The sequence below is a fragment of the Taudactylus pleione genome, unplaced genomic scaffold (genome assembly GCF_031769625.1).
Source record: "Taudactylus pleione unplaced genomic scaffold, aTauple2 ptg000179l, whole genome shotgun sequence".
NCBI classification, from domain to species: domain Eukaryota; kingdom Metazoa; phylum Chordata; class Amphibia; order Anura; family Myobatrachidae; genus Taudactylus; species Taudactylus pleione.
In genome coordinates, this window is record NW_028284581.1 from 727,326 (window position 1) to 740,135 (window position 12,810).

At 41.6% G+C, this 12,810-nt stretch overlaps 1 protein-coding gene across 3 annotated transcripts in view; it reads right to left on the bottom strand.

The window, feature by feature from the left end:
* Nucleotides 1-12,810, bottom strand: part of ATXN1 (ataxin 1) — a 400,037-nt gene that overhangs the window by 78,766 nt on the left and 308,461 nt on the right. For 2 of the 3 annotated variants that reach the window (XM_088475948.1, XM_088475949.1), the window contains one exon: nt 12,052-12,173. The gene's annotated coding sequence lies outside the window, so the exon portion shown is untranslated. Of the gene's footprint in view, nt 1-5,104; nt 5,168-12,051; nt 12,174-12,810 lie in introns of those variants that run through there. The other variant, XM_088475950.1, reaches the window with a different exon arrangement.

The window sequence follows — 12,810 nt, forward strand, 5'->3', positions numbered from 1 at the left end:
TGACCTCACTCTTTTACCTAGTTTTCGTTTACAATAGAGTGCTTGGGTAAAACATTACATCCTAGATTAGCCTTCTGATAATAACGCTGTTTACTTTTAACTGCTGTATTTTGCAGAGGCTCAGCCAGACAGTCATTAAGCACTCCCTTGTTACAGGCTAATTATAAGCATATAAAACCTGAGACTCTTATCATTGGGCTGATGCCCAAGCAACACATTCTTGCTTCTAGATATATGAGGTTATGCAAATACTTTTACAAAGAAACAGACAGAACTCTGGAATAACTAAATAATTGTGCTCAAGTAGATATATATTGAATAAATGGCTTCTGTACTTCTCCCAGGTGGTTTATACTATTTTATAATTCACTACTGACAATGCACAACTCCGACCTGCTCACTTTACTGTACACTGCAAACTAGATGCACTAAAATAAAAACACTGCTGTAAATATACTATTATACAGTGTAGAATGCACAGAAGTCTATTTCCCAAATGTTTGCTTCATCGAGCCCCGGGATCACCCATTTTAATGCGGATGTGGGCAGATCTGGGAGGCTGTTTTAGTGAATAAGTAAAGTTATTGGGCTGCCTGCTAGAGGCACTGATTGTGTTTGTGTATACAGTCATTAGTTCGACAATCATATCGACACCACAATGTCAACAGTCATGATGTCAACTTTGTTGAAATATCAACAGACAACATGTCAGCATCATCAGGAGGACAGGCTTAGACACTAGGGGGAGGGCTAGAGTGTAAGCTGCGCAGAAGGGAGTGGTGGGTCGATGCGTTAGTGTTAAGCACAAGGGAGAGGGATAAGGGTTATGGATAGACTACTCACCGGAATTCTGTTCCGTCAGATGTCTGCACCAGAACATCACCACACGTGACCACTGGGTCGCTACAGATGCAGCTGCCATCAGAACCAGGTAAGTGACTGCTAGGCCACCAGGAATAGTTTCTCCATATTCTATCATGTTGATATTACAGCAGTGTCCACATGATGATGTCAACATAATCAATGTCGACATGTTACGCATGATGACACTCCGATAATGTCGACATTCTCATGTCAGCATTATGAATGTCGACCTTGTATACCACACCCGATGTGTAGAGGAGGGGGGCTGCTTGAGGATGGCGGCAACCAGCTTCTAATGTTGATGGAACATGTTTGTTGGTGTAAATACTAATAAGCCAGATAGTCTGTTATGTTTGTCTTAAAATGATTTATTTATAGATAATCCAATTAAACAAATGTAAAACCTGTATCGGCACCTCACCCCCCCTAATTGTGTTATCGTTTATTTTTGTACTGTATGTCCTTTGCCTTAGATGCTGTACATACTTAATTTTTTGCAACCACTTCATGATTATACTAGTGCCACACCTGAAATTTGTTTCATTATTTTATCTAGAAATAAATCATTTTAAGACAAAAATAACTATCTGTTTTATTAGCACTAATGCTAGGTACACATTGGCCGATTTATAAATATATACTGTATATATAAATCGTGTGAGCATCGGCCGGTGTGTGTACAGACAATATGTCTGCAAGCAACATCGTTCACAGACATATCGCGTCGGCCGATGGGCGATATACTGTACCTGCAGCTATATCGGCTCATCATGCTGTGTGTACGAATGGTCAGTTGACCACCCGTACACTTGCTGCACAGGCCACTGGTGACTGACATTACAGCTCGGCTGGCACATGTAAATGCCCGTCCAGTTGTGTCGTCAGGCCCGACACATCGGGCCAACGATTGGTAAGTGTGTATGCACCTACCAATCGTCAGATAGGACTGGCGGATTTGAGCACTGGAGACAAATTATTTGCTCACCAATATTCAGGGGTCTCTTGGATATTTCAGGAGAGTAGTAAGAGAATACTGACTAAAAACAGCCTGAGTGCAAAAGCCTAGAGGGAGAGGGGCGAGTACTGATTACCCAGGCCCGACTCCTAGCCATTGAGACGGAGGAGCCTCCCTCTCTTCAGCATCTTTACAGTGAGTCTTTCCCCAACCATGCCCCATGCTTGGCTATGTCCCCACTCTACCAAGTGTATCAGCAGCCCTGCTTGAGTGTTAGTTCTAAGACTAAGAAAACACATAAGTGGAAGTTAGAAAAACAAAAAAGGGAGATTTATGGTATTACCTGGTTAACTCCTTTTCTTCTGAATCCATAGGTGACACAGGCATTACCTTGGGTATAGGCTGGAGCAGGAGGAGCCCGGGAACCAACTAGTTAAACTTTTTCTCCCATCATCCCTGGCTCCTTCCCCCTTATATGCGGGGTAGATCAGTTTAGTTAGCAAGCCAAAGGCGGGAGCGAGAATAGGAGAAGGAAGACCAACATATATAGAGGTCCAAACACACCAGAAACAACCAAAAGGAGGACAGGAAGCAGAGTAAAAACCCTGCAAGCCCGGTGCATCAGGGTGGGCAACCTGTGTCCCCTATGGAATCCGAAGAAAAGGATTTAACTAGGTAAGACCATAAATATTTTCTTCTTATGCCATAGGAGACACAGGCATTATCTTGGGACATCCCAAAGCTATCCCCATAAAGGAGGGGACGCCTAGGATCTGCACTGACAACCCTTCGGCCAAAATCCACGACTGCGGTAGCAAAGGTATAAAATGAATAGTTATGGGCGCCTTATCGAATTGCTCAGCCGAGGCACAGGAAGAGCCTGTCTCCCCCCTCTCGTGTGGACCCCAGGGACATGGTCTTCACCGCAATAAACAGTGTCCTGTTCCCCCGTGCTCTGGAGTTCTGGTGTTTGGAGTCTACACTACCAACACTGTCCGTGTATAGCCACGAGCATGTGGCTTCCTGCAACCAGGGAGCCACTTTTATCTTCTCAAGCACCAGCAGTAGTCCTCCCGGCGTCCGGCTGCAGGCCCCTGGTGCACGCTGGGGACCAGCCGTAGACACTAACCCACTCGCCAGCACTGACCCACTCTTGTGGGAGACAGTGCCGCATCCACTTATTTTATAAGGACAATGAGTGCAGGGTTGCAGGTGAAAGAGGAAGTGTTATAATATGAGGAGGGGAATGACGGGAAGTAGGAAGCCACAGTTGAAAGAGTGTAGGAGGAGAGTAGTCATATAATGCTCCACAAACTGGTGCAGGAGTATTGAGGTGTCAAATGACCTCTGCAATAAACAAAGCACATCAAACTTGTTTGCTAAGTCAGGACACCCAACCTGAGAATTACAAGTGCTAAATTATGCAATATCTTAGCAATGGAGTTTAACAAAAGCTTAAATGTCCCAGTTTAGCCATCTCTGCAGTGGGAACCTGAAATGAAAAAAGTGTGCGAACTACTGTAAATTATATGTATACTAGGCGGATACAAATGCTGTAAATTATATATATACAGCATCCAACTTTACCACTTCACATTGGTTTCACTTCGGTGAAAGTTTCAACCAAATCCATCCAGTTAAAGGCTCAGAACAGGCTTCCAGGGTCAAAGCTCTGTCCAACATACACCAAAGGGAGGTCCGACCGGGACCTTATCTTCAGGTTATTAAGTTAGGCATCCCAAACCAATTGCCAAGCATCCTAAACCAATTGCCACCCCTCTGTGAAGTTTTCACCCACATCCATCCAGCGGGAAGCCCAAGACAGGCTCCCCTGGTCAAAGTTCTGCCCAACATACACCAATGGGAGGTCCAAACGGTACCCTAACCCCACTAAAACCTGGCCAAGATCCAACTGGATCACCTTGCATTGGTTTCACCCCAATCGGTGCAGGGGTGTCCGAATGAATAACCGGACAGACAAACAAGCAGACCAATGAATTTTCTATACAAATATTAGAAGCTACTGAAGGACTCTGTGAAGACAGAATAGCACAAAGCTGTAGGCTACTTTTGTTAGAGGAGAGTGCGCTACTGCACGGTGTCCTCTTCTATGTGAGATGGCACTGGCGGGATGATGTCACTAAGGTGCCACTGTGCATGCTTGACCCATTGTGCACCACTGTGTGTCACAGTAGCTCCTCTAGGTGAGGTCAGTATTACCTGCATTATTGCTGTTATAGGCATCACCAGTGACCACCGCTGTTACCCTACATTACCGTGTATACCACTGCTACTGCTGTTAAACCTCTGTGTTACCACTGTTATCAATAAACCTGCAAGCCTGGTTAAGGACTTTCTGTAAGGACTAACCTCCATTTCACATTCCGCTGTTACTGTACTGAAGTAAGTGACACCAATAGATTATATCCGTGGATCCTAAAGTTTCTTGAATCACAGCGCCCCACAGTATAAGCATTATTTTCACGACACCCCTAGGTTAAAAGTTACTTATTGAGAAATTCAGCAAAAATTATTACATTAAAGAAATTGTGCTTACTTGCCATCCTTAGGTTCAGTTGTGTGGTAGTGGACAGAGTTGCGCTTCTGTTCATCCACATATTTTATGATTGGCAGCCACCAGTACTGGCTTTGCCTATCACATTGACTATAAATGATTTTATTTGGTCCTGGATCATCAACCAGTGGCACCCCTGCATGTGCTCCGTGGCACCCAGTTTGGGAATCATTGGGTAATATAAATAAGTTTTACCTAGGTCAAAGAAATCCAAGATATTGGGACCTATTTATCATTGGTGGGCCCACCAAAAGGATCATTCCTTATTGTCACGTAAGACAACCAGAAGGCATTACTTTTTGGGGCTGGGGCCGTAAATCCCTTACTGCCAGAAAAAGGGCCATGGCCATGCCCCAAGGGCTGTGGTTATGCCTTCCAAGGGCATGTCATAAATTATGGGGCATGACTCCTGCATTCAGCTTTTGTTAAATAGAAGTGATTCTAAAATCATGTGGATAATGCTGTTTCCGTATGATTTACAGGTGGATAAGCTTAATAAAATAGGCACAGATAGCCCTAATAATTTATAGTACCAAATTTCTAATAAACTAAAGTGATGGCATAAGAACTCCCTTTTTATGAAAATGTTAGTTACAGGAGTTAATAAGTATATTATTGTCACTTGTGGTTTACAGATGTAGAAACTGAACAATCAGACAAAAAAAAAATCTCATAAAATATGAAGAAAGTTCAAGAAAATTCCTAACAACCATTTAGCATTCCTGCATAGTCGCTATACAGATGTTTTTCTTTTTCCATTCATGCTCCGTGACTCTGCTCTCTTGGGTCAGCTGCAAGAGTGAGGGGGGAGAGTGAGTGGGAGAGGGAGAGACAGCAGAAAGAGAATGGTGGGTGAATGCATTACAAAGCTGGTAAATAAATGCCCATATGTCAGTCTGCATGCCACCTCAACATAAGAGCTCAGAAGTGCAGGGTGGGCAAATGAACCGAGTGTAAAGAAATAGTGAATAGTATATGTATATCGTTGGAATAGAAGGGGTGATCCTGCTATAAATCAAATGCAAAGGGATTGTTCAGTGCTGTAATGTGCTACCAAATTTCTCCATATGCCAACAAGACTGTCTCTCTAGTAACATTGCATAAAAGGATATAGCAAAGCAATTTACGTAGATCTTAATGATATACTGTATGAGTATTTCAGTTTTATAGAACATTAGTGTATATATAGTATATGGTTGGGTATGGGATGCCGGCGCTCGAGATCCCAGCAGTCAGAATCCCAATGCTGGCATCCCGTCAGGTTTAGGATACCAACACTTGTCGTCCCTCCCCCTCTCCCTACCCCTTCCTCCCTGCTACCTAAACCTAACTCCCCCCTAGTGCCTAAACCTAACCTACCCCACAACTGCCTAAACCTAACCTTCCCCTTCCTGCACCCTAAACCCAACCCTAAGTGCCTAACTCTAACCCTCCCCCTAACCCCAGTACTTACCGTCGGGATGCTAGAGCCGAGATTCTGACAGGTGTCGGGGCTCCGGCGCTGGCATTCTAAGCGCCGGCACCTCCACTGTCGGGATTTTGACCGGATCCCATATGTATAGTGCACACAAATTGAGCAGCACTTTACAGAGAATATTCAGTCATTCATATCAGTCCCTGTCCCAGTGGAGTTTACAATCTAAATTCCCTACTATACAAAAACACTCTGGGATTAATTTAATTAGAAGAAACTTAATTTCACAAAATGTCATTGGAGTGTGGGAGGAAACCCAATGCAGACGCAGCTTTTGAAGATAGGAGAGCAGTGATTTAGCAATGTTACCCACTGTGCCATCATGCTCCCATTACAGTGCCTTTGTGCTTGCTATAGTATGATTCTTTTAATGGCATATTATTAATTATTGGGTTTTTAGACCAGATAATTATAAATTCTTATCGCTGCTTATTGCGGCAGTAAGAAATGAAAGATCACCAGAATGTATTGGAATTCTTATTAGGGGACAGGGGACTCTGAAAGTAGCCTGTCCCTGCAGTGTGTAAGAAGTGAACTGATCGCTAATGGGATCACTTCACTTCTTCGGGACCCTGGTGCATTACTGCACATGTGCAGACTGATGACCACACATGTGCGGTTGGCCATTGCCGGAGAGGGATCCTATGGATCCCTCTCCCAGTAAATAGGCTCCAGTGGCTAATGAGAATCACATTCCAGAGCTTGGTAAATTTGGCAATAAATATCTGCTGCGATACCCCCATTTTTTACTCCTAAAATTAGCCCCCATAGGTTTCTGTGGGGGCTGCTTTTGAGAATGGAAATAGGGGATTGCAGACAATATTTTCAATATTGGCTGCAGCCCCCTATACATACATTCGGGGGAAACCTAATATTTGCGGGTACTCCCTGAAAATGGGTGTTTTTAGGGAATATAACACAAATATGATTTGATAAATAGGCCACTGAGACTCTTATCTTAAAAATAGTTGAATACACTGCTGTGATATCATACTACAAGGCTAAACATTTTTTTTGACAGTTTTATGTCAAATATAGATATGGGACAAGTAAGTACAAAAACAGTCTAGAGATATCAGATGGTGCATATCAACATGCCTGAATTTATTTACTGCTGTGCTCTCTTATCACTATCTTACCACTGCAGCAGATCTCCATAGCCCATCCACAATGTGTATAGAATAAACAAATCTATTCTTGTTAGTAATGAACATATAGGGCCAAATGTAATAGGGTGAGAGTTTAGAAAATGTGAGTGTTGAACGTCTGGCACCCAAAGAGAAAAACATTGCCTACCACTGGCCTACAACAAGGTGGATAATAAAAAGATTCATCTGTGTGAAAGGTGTCCTCTTACTGCCAAAAACAAGGCAAACAACAATACATGTATTATTCATTCTTGTTAATGGATTGGGGGTGTGGGCATGCAGTCGCTCCAGGGTTCTGGAAAGCTTCCCATAAAATAGCAAAAAAGTATATATTGTGTGTGGACTCTAACAATAAATATAACTGAGCCAAAATTTGTGGTGACTTAAAACAGCTTCACTGTTTGCAGCGAGTGGTACTATACACACACTGCTATAGTATAGAGTGACTAAGCCATCTAAGTAATATACAGTGAAACGTACAGTATAGACTTGATCTCAAGTCGAATAAAACTGTATAAATGTGCATTTTCTGATCTGTATACTGCAGAATAGTAGCTGGGAACAAGAGCAGCATTTGTCTTCCTTCCGATTTGTAGGTACTTTGTAATAAATTCTGATGAAGTTCATTTATCCTCCAGCAGAGGGTAGCAACTTCAAATCATATTTGTTATTAAACTTCCAGATTTGTTCTGTAAATTTTTATATTTGTCATACCAAACTGTATATGTAATGTTTTATAAACTAGTGTACCAGTTGTGCAATCTCACAGCTCTCCATTATGTAATCATTTCAGATACTGTAAATTTAAGAAGTAGCATTAGTACCTTATCCTTATGGATCTGAGGGCCTGATTCAGCAAGGAACGCAGTTGCTTATACGCACGCAATCGGCCGATTGTAGCATACTGCGCTTGTGTCCACATCGCAGTTTGCGTGCACGAATCCTTCACTGCGATCGGCAGTGAGATCACGGCATCATTATACATTGATTCACAGGAAGTGACCGTTCGGGGGTGTGACAGGGGGGTGGTCAGAGAAATTCAGGCGTGCCAGTGTGTTTGAACGCCGTTACAAGGGCGTGCATAATTAAGCCACTGCAACGGAAGACGCAGCTTGATCTATAGACATAGGAAGTTTAGCAATTTCTGAGTGAGGTCTGGTCAGCCACTATTGTGCGTATGGTCCCGATGTTACTCGATGTTACCAATTATTTTGTTGCCAAAGTATATGGATGTGAGTAAGGGGAAGTGGGCGTCCTTATGTCAGGCTGTGATCGCAATGTGAATGCAAACATTTACATATCACCGCTGATATTAGCAACTGCATAGCTTGCGTATAAGCAAAATAGCGATCTGTAGTGAATCAGGCCCTGAGTGAGTAATAAAGTGGTGAATGAGATTGTGTGGATGTGTGTTTATTTCATTAAGGATTTGGGGCCAAATGTAATAGGGTGAGAATTTATAAAATGGTCGAGTTTTATCTTCAATATGGGAAAACACCTGGATGAGAGTTTAAATCGTGAGAATTTTTTGAGCCTGAAAAACATGGGAGTTTGCTCTGTTACTTTGTTCTCAGACTATTACATTGGCCGAGTTTAAAAGGTGTCAGAAAACTCACATTTTCTAAACTCTCACCCTATTACATTTGGCCCTTTGGGTCTATTTAATAATTATAAATGTGGCTTGTATACAGTATTTTAGCTGAAGACGCCATACTTTAGTGTTCTCTGTTTATAGTTATATTATAGTTATAGTTCATTTCTCCTCTCTTATCCTGTAGACCCCATTGGATATAATGAGGGCTGTGCAGTGGCAAAACTAGAGGGCGATGGGCTCAGGTGTAAAAATATGTTGTCGTCTCCCCTCCACGCTAAAGACAAACAAGGGTGGAGGGGATGGAAAGAAGAGGGTTGATATCTTATGATAGCACACGGTGTCTTTGGTAGCCATGAATTTACATTGTTACAGTATATGATAAACTGCATATTATTGAGCTGAATAATGTAAATAAAATAATTGGAGTGGTTATACTTTGCTAACCATGTTGTCACCACTGTGCAGCAGGATAGTTAGGAGCGTCTTCTCTATATAAACAAGAAGGCAGACACTGACAGCTAGACTTGGTCCTGGAAATGCATAGTGTGGAATGGTGCACTCAGAGGCAGAGCCAATAGTGTCTCAGTTCTTAGACCTGTATCAGATCCCATCAGTACATCCCATTTATAACAGAAGTGCACAAACTGCGGATCAAGGCTCAAACTGAGATACCAGAATATATATTTTGGGAGTCTAATTTTCATATATGCAGTAGATTCTACTTGGAATGTGCTGTACTCATTTGGTACACCCGAACAATGTCTCACTGACACCTCACTGCCACTTACTGTCCCAGACCAATGGTACACTGACACTTAGGGTCCCCAAACAATGTCTCATTGACACTTATTAAATTATTAAGGTCCTTACAAAGTACATAAAGAAATAATTTGACAACTGACTTACAGTACAAAATAGAACAAGGACATGGACAATATACATTGATACATAAGTGACCATAACACCTAGATATGCAACAGAGCGTAAGCAACCAGGTGTTAGGTGCCCTAGTGGGGGTTAAGAAGTAGGTGAAAGTAAAGTAAGGAGAAGCACGAGAGGGTAGAGGCCCTGCTCGTAAGAGCTTACAGAATACCTGATCATTGGCTTTCTGACTCTTAGGACACAAGATCAGTGACTTTCTGACCCTTAGGACACAAGATCAATGGCTCTTTGACACTTAGGATACATGACCAATGGCTCTCTGACATTTAGGATACCTGACCCATGGCTCTCTGACACTTATGATAGCAGACCATTGGCTCTCTGACACTTAGGATACCTGACCATTGGCTTTATGACACTCAGGTTATCAGACCAATTGGTCTCTGACACATATGATAGTGGACAATGCCTCTCTGACATTTAGGACACCAGTCATATAGCTCTTTGAGACTTGAGATACCAGACCTATGGCTGTCTTACACTTAGGATACCAAACCAATGTTTCACTGCCACTTAGAAGGGTGCACAGACCAATGGCTTACTCACATGCTCACTCGCCAAACAACTAATCACTGACACTTATGCTGACCATACACCAGACAACTTTACTCCAACCATCCAACTAGTTGGTTTGTTGGAATGAAAATCCAGTAGTGCATGGGAGCAATGACAATTTTCATTTCAACAAACAAACTAGTTGGATGGTTGAAGGAAAGTTGATCTGGTGTATGGCTGGCTTTAGGGTCCCAGACCAATGGCTCTCTGACACTTACAGGGGTATTCAATATGGGTGCGATAACATCGTTTTTGCGTTAATATCGGAGGTATGACGTCATTATCGCAGGTTTTAGTTTTACACCGTATTCAATTTCAAAGACTTATCGCAGTTTTGAAAAGTCTTTGATAAAAAACGGAGATAAGTTTTCACCATTGAATAGGTGTCGAAAAAAAGTGCAGAATTGGGGTTTAGGGGTGCAGGCTTAAAAAAAATAGCCTGCACCCCTGGGACTGACATTTAAAAAAGAACTGTGTCAAAAAAAGTTTTAAAAAAAAATAGGGACACCCCAAAAAATTTATTTAAAAATTGGGGTGAAAAAAAAAATGGGAAAAATTGTTTAACAATAGGGAAATAGGTTCAGGGCTATTCTGCAAGTATGCGGCAGGTGTTTTCTAGAATAGAATTATAGCGGCAGGTGCACAAATGCAGAATTTTTAAAAACTTACTTTAGGGACATAAAAATATGCTAGTACCCATTTTCATGTACCCCAAATTTGAGGGGACCACTTAAAAAAACGAAAAAAATAACCTAAGTGCTCTTCTGCATCACTTATTCAATGTCGGGAAAAAAACACCTGCTGCGGCTATTTAAATCCCCGACTTTCAATTAAAAGCTAAAACGGGGGTACCCATAGTGATCCCCCATGTTTTTACTACTTTAGGGGGGGTCTTACAATTTTTTTAAGGAAAAATTCGTAACTTTACGCAAATCCAATTTCGGAGTTTCCCGTTTTCGTTAATTTTATATTGAATACGGGTATAAGCGGGAGCGCGCCCGATACTTTAACGCAGGTAAAAACTCCGATATGAAACGTTAACTTCGACAGTGAAGTTAACGTTTCATATTGAATACCCCTGTAAGGGTCCCAGACCAATTTCACACTGACACTTGGAATCCCAACTAAAATAAAATGAGCATATGTGCTTTATATCATGACATTAGGAGGCTCTAACCTGCATCTGGCTGAGAAACATGAAGGGGGTAATTAAAAAAAAATCTGTTTCATATCTGAAGTTATTATTCATCATGTAAAGTGTACCCTGTTGGATGAATCCACTTTGTAGAGTGAACCAAAGTTTGGCCTATTATGGTGAATACACACGATCAGATTTTTCCTTCAGATATGAACGATAACGATTTAAAAATCGTTCAGTCGTTCATATCTGAAGGAAAATCGTTCATATCTGACATGCCTGAACGATGGACGATCAACGATGCGCGTTCCCGATGGTCAGATAACGATATCTGACATCTGATGGGTTTGCAGTCAGACTTGGACGATTCCATTCATTTTAATGCAGTCAAAAATCGTTCAATCGTTCAAATCGTTCAAAACTTTGGTAAAATCGTTCAAATCGTTCGAATCGTTTAATCGTTCAATCGTTCAACTGACAAATCTGACAAGTCTGACAAATCTGACCGTGTGTACGCTCCATTAATTGTCTAGACTCTGTGACGTTTCTAGTGTCTAATGATTTGACCAATTACATTCTCATGAATAGTGGCCTCAGTCCATTAAGTGGTTGCATACACTGTCTGTAGACAACAGATACACTTTAAAAAATTTTTTTTATATATATATATGTATACACACATATATACATAATTATGCGTGTGTGTTTGCGTGTGTGTAACTTTCTACGTACATCAAAAGAGCTATAGTAATTGTCAAAAGCAGATATTCTGTAAAAAACTATTAAGCATGACCCAGTCAACTTACAGCATTCACTGTGGCAGGTCTGTAGTCTATCTCCTTGGCTATCCTTCCCAGTGCCGGTAACAGCAACAGTTAAGACTTGCAGAGCAGTTTCCAGCGCCCTCTTTATTCACATAAATAAATACCTAAACAAAGAAAACAAAGGAGGAGATAACTACATTTAATTGCTTAACATATTAGCAGCAGCAGCCAAATAATTGCTCTACCAAATGCATTTTAAATGAGAGCTTTGAATGCAGGACCTAATGTGCTGTTCATCGCCATATGTAATCTATCAATGAAAGCTGAGGGATAATACATATAAAGGGTCCTCTTGTACAGTGCCTTCCATTCTAACCCAGCACAATATGTACCCAACAGCATGCAACATAAGCTTTTCATTACCAGATCTTTCACAGATAATCTCTCATCAAAATTACATCAGGAAATAAAATAATATTTAGGTAGTTTAAAAGCAATGCTAATCACTATTCAGTGAATAGTTTGAATCTGCACTACCGGAAGATGTAAATACATAGAACTCATGATAATATAAGAAATATTAGAGAGACGTCAGCTGAAATGACATTGCATCTCTGCTTTTTCAGTTTGCAGCTTGAGAAGAGGCAGGAAGAGTAGAACATGTTTCTACTATAGGGCCTGATTCAGCAAGGATTGCAATTTCAAAGCTGCACGCAGGCCATTATGCAAATGCAGCAGGAGGTCGCAGGCTGGGATCACCAGCAATGGTGGACAGTGCCGAACCTTGGCCAGCTGAGTAAG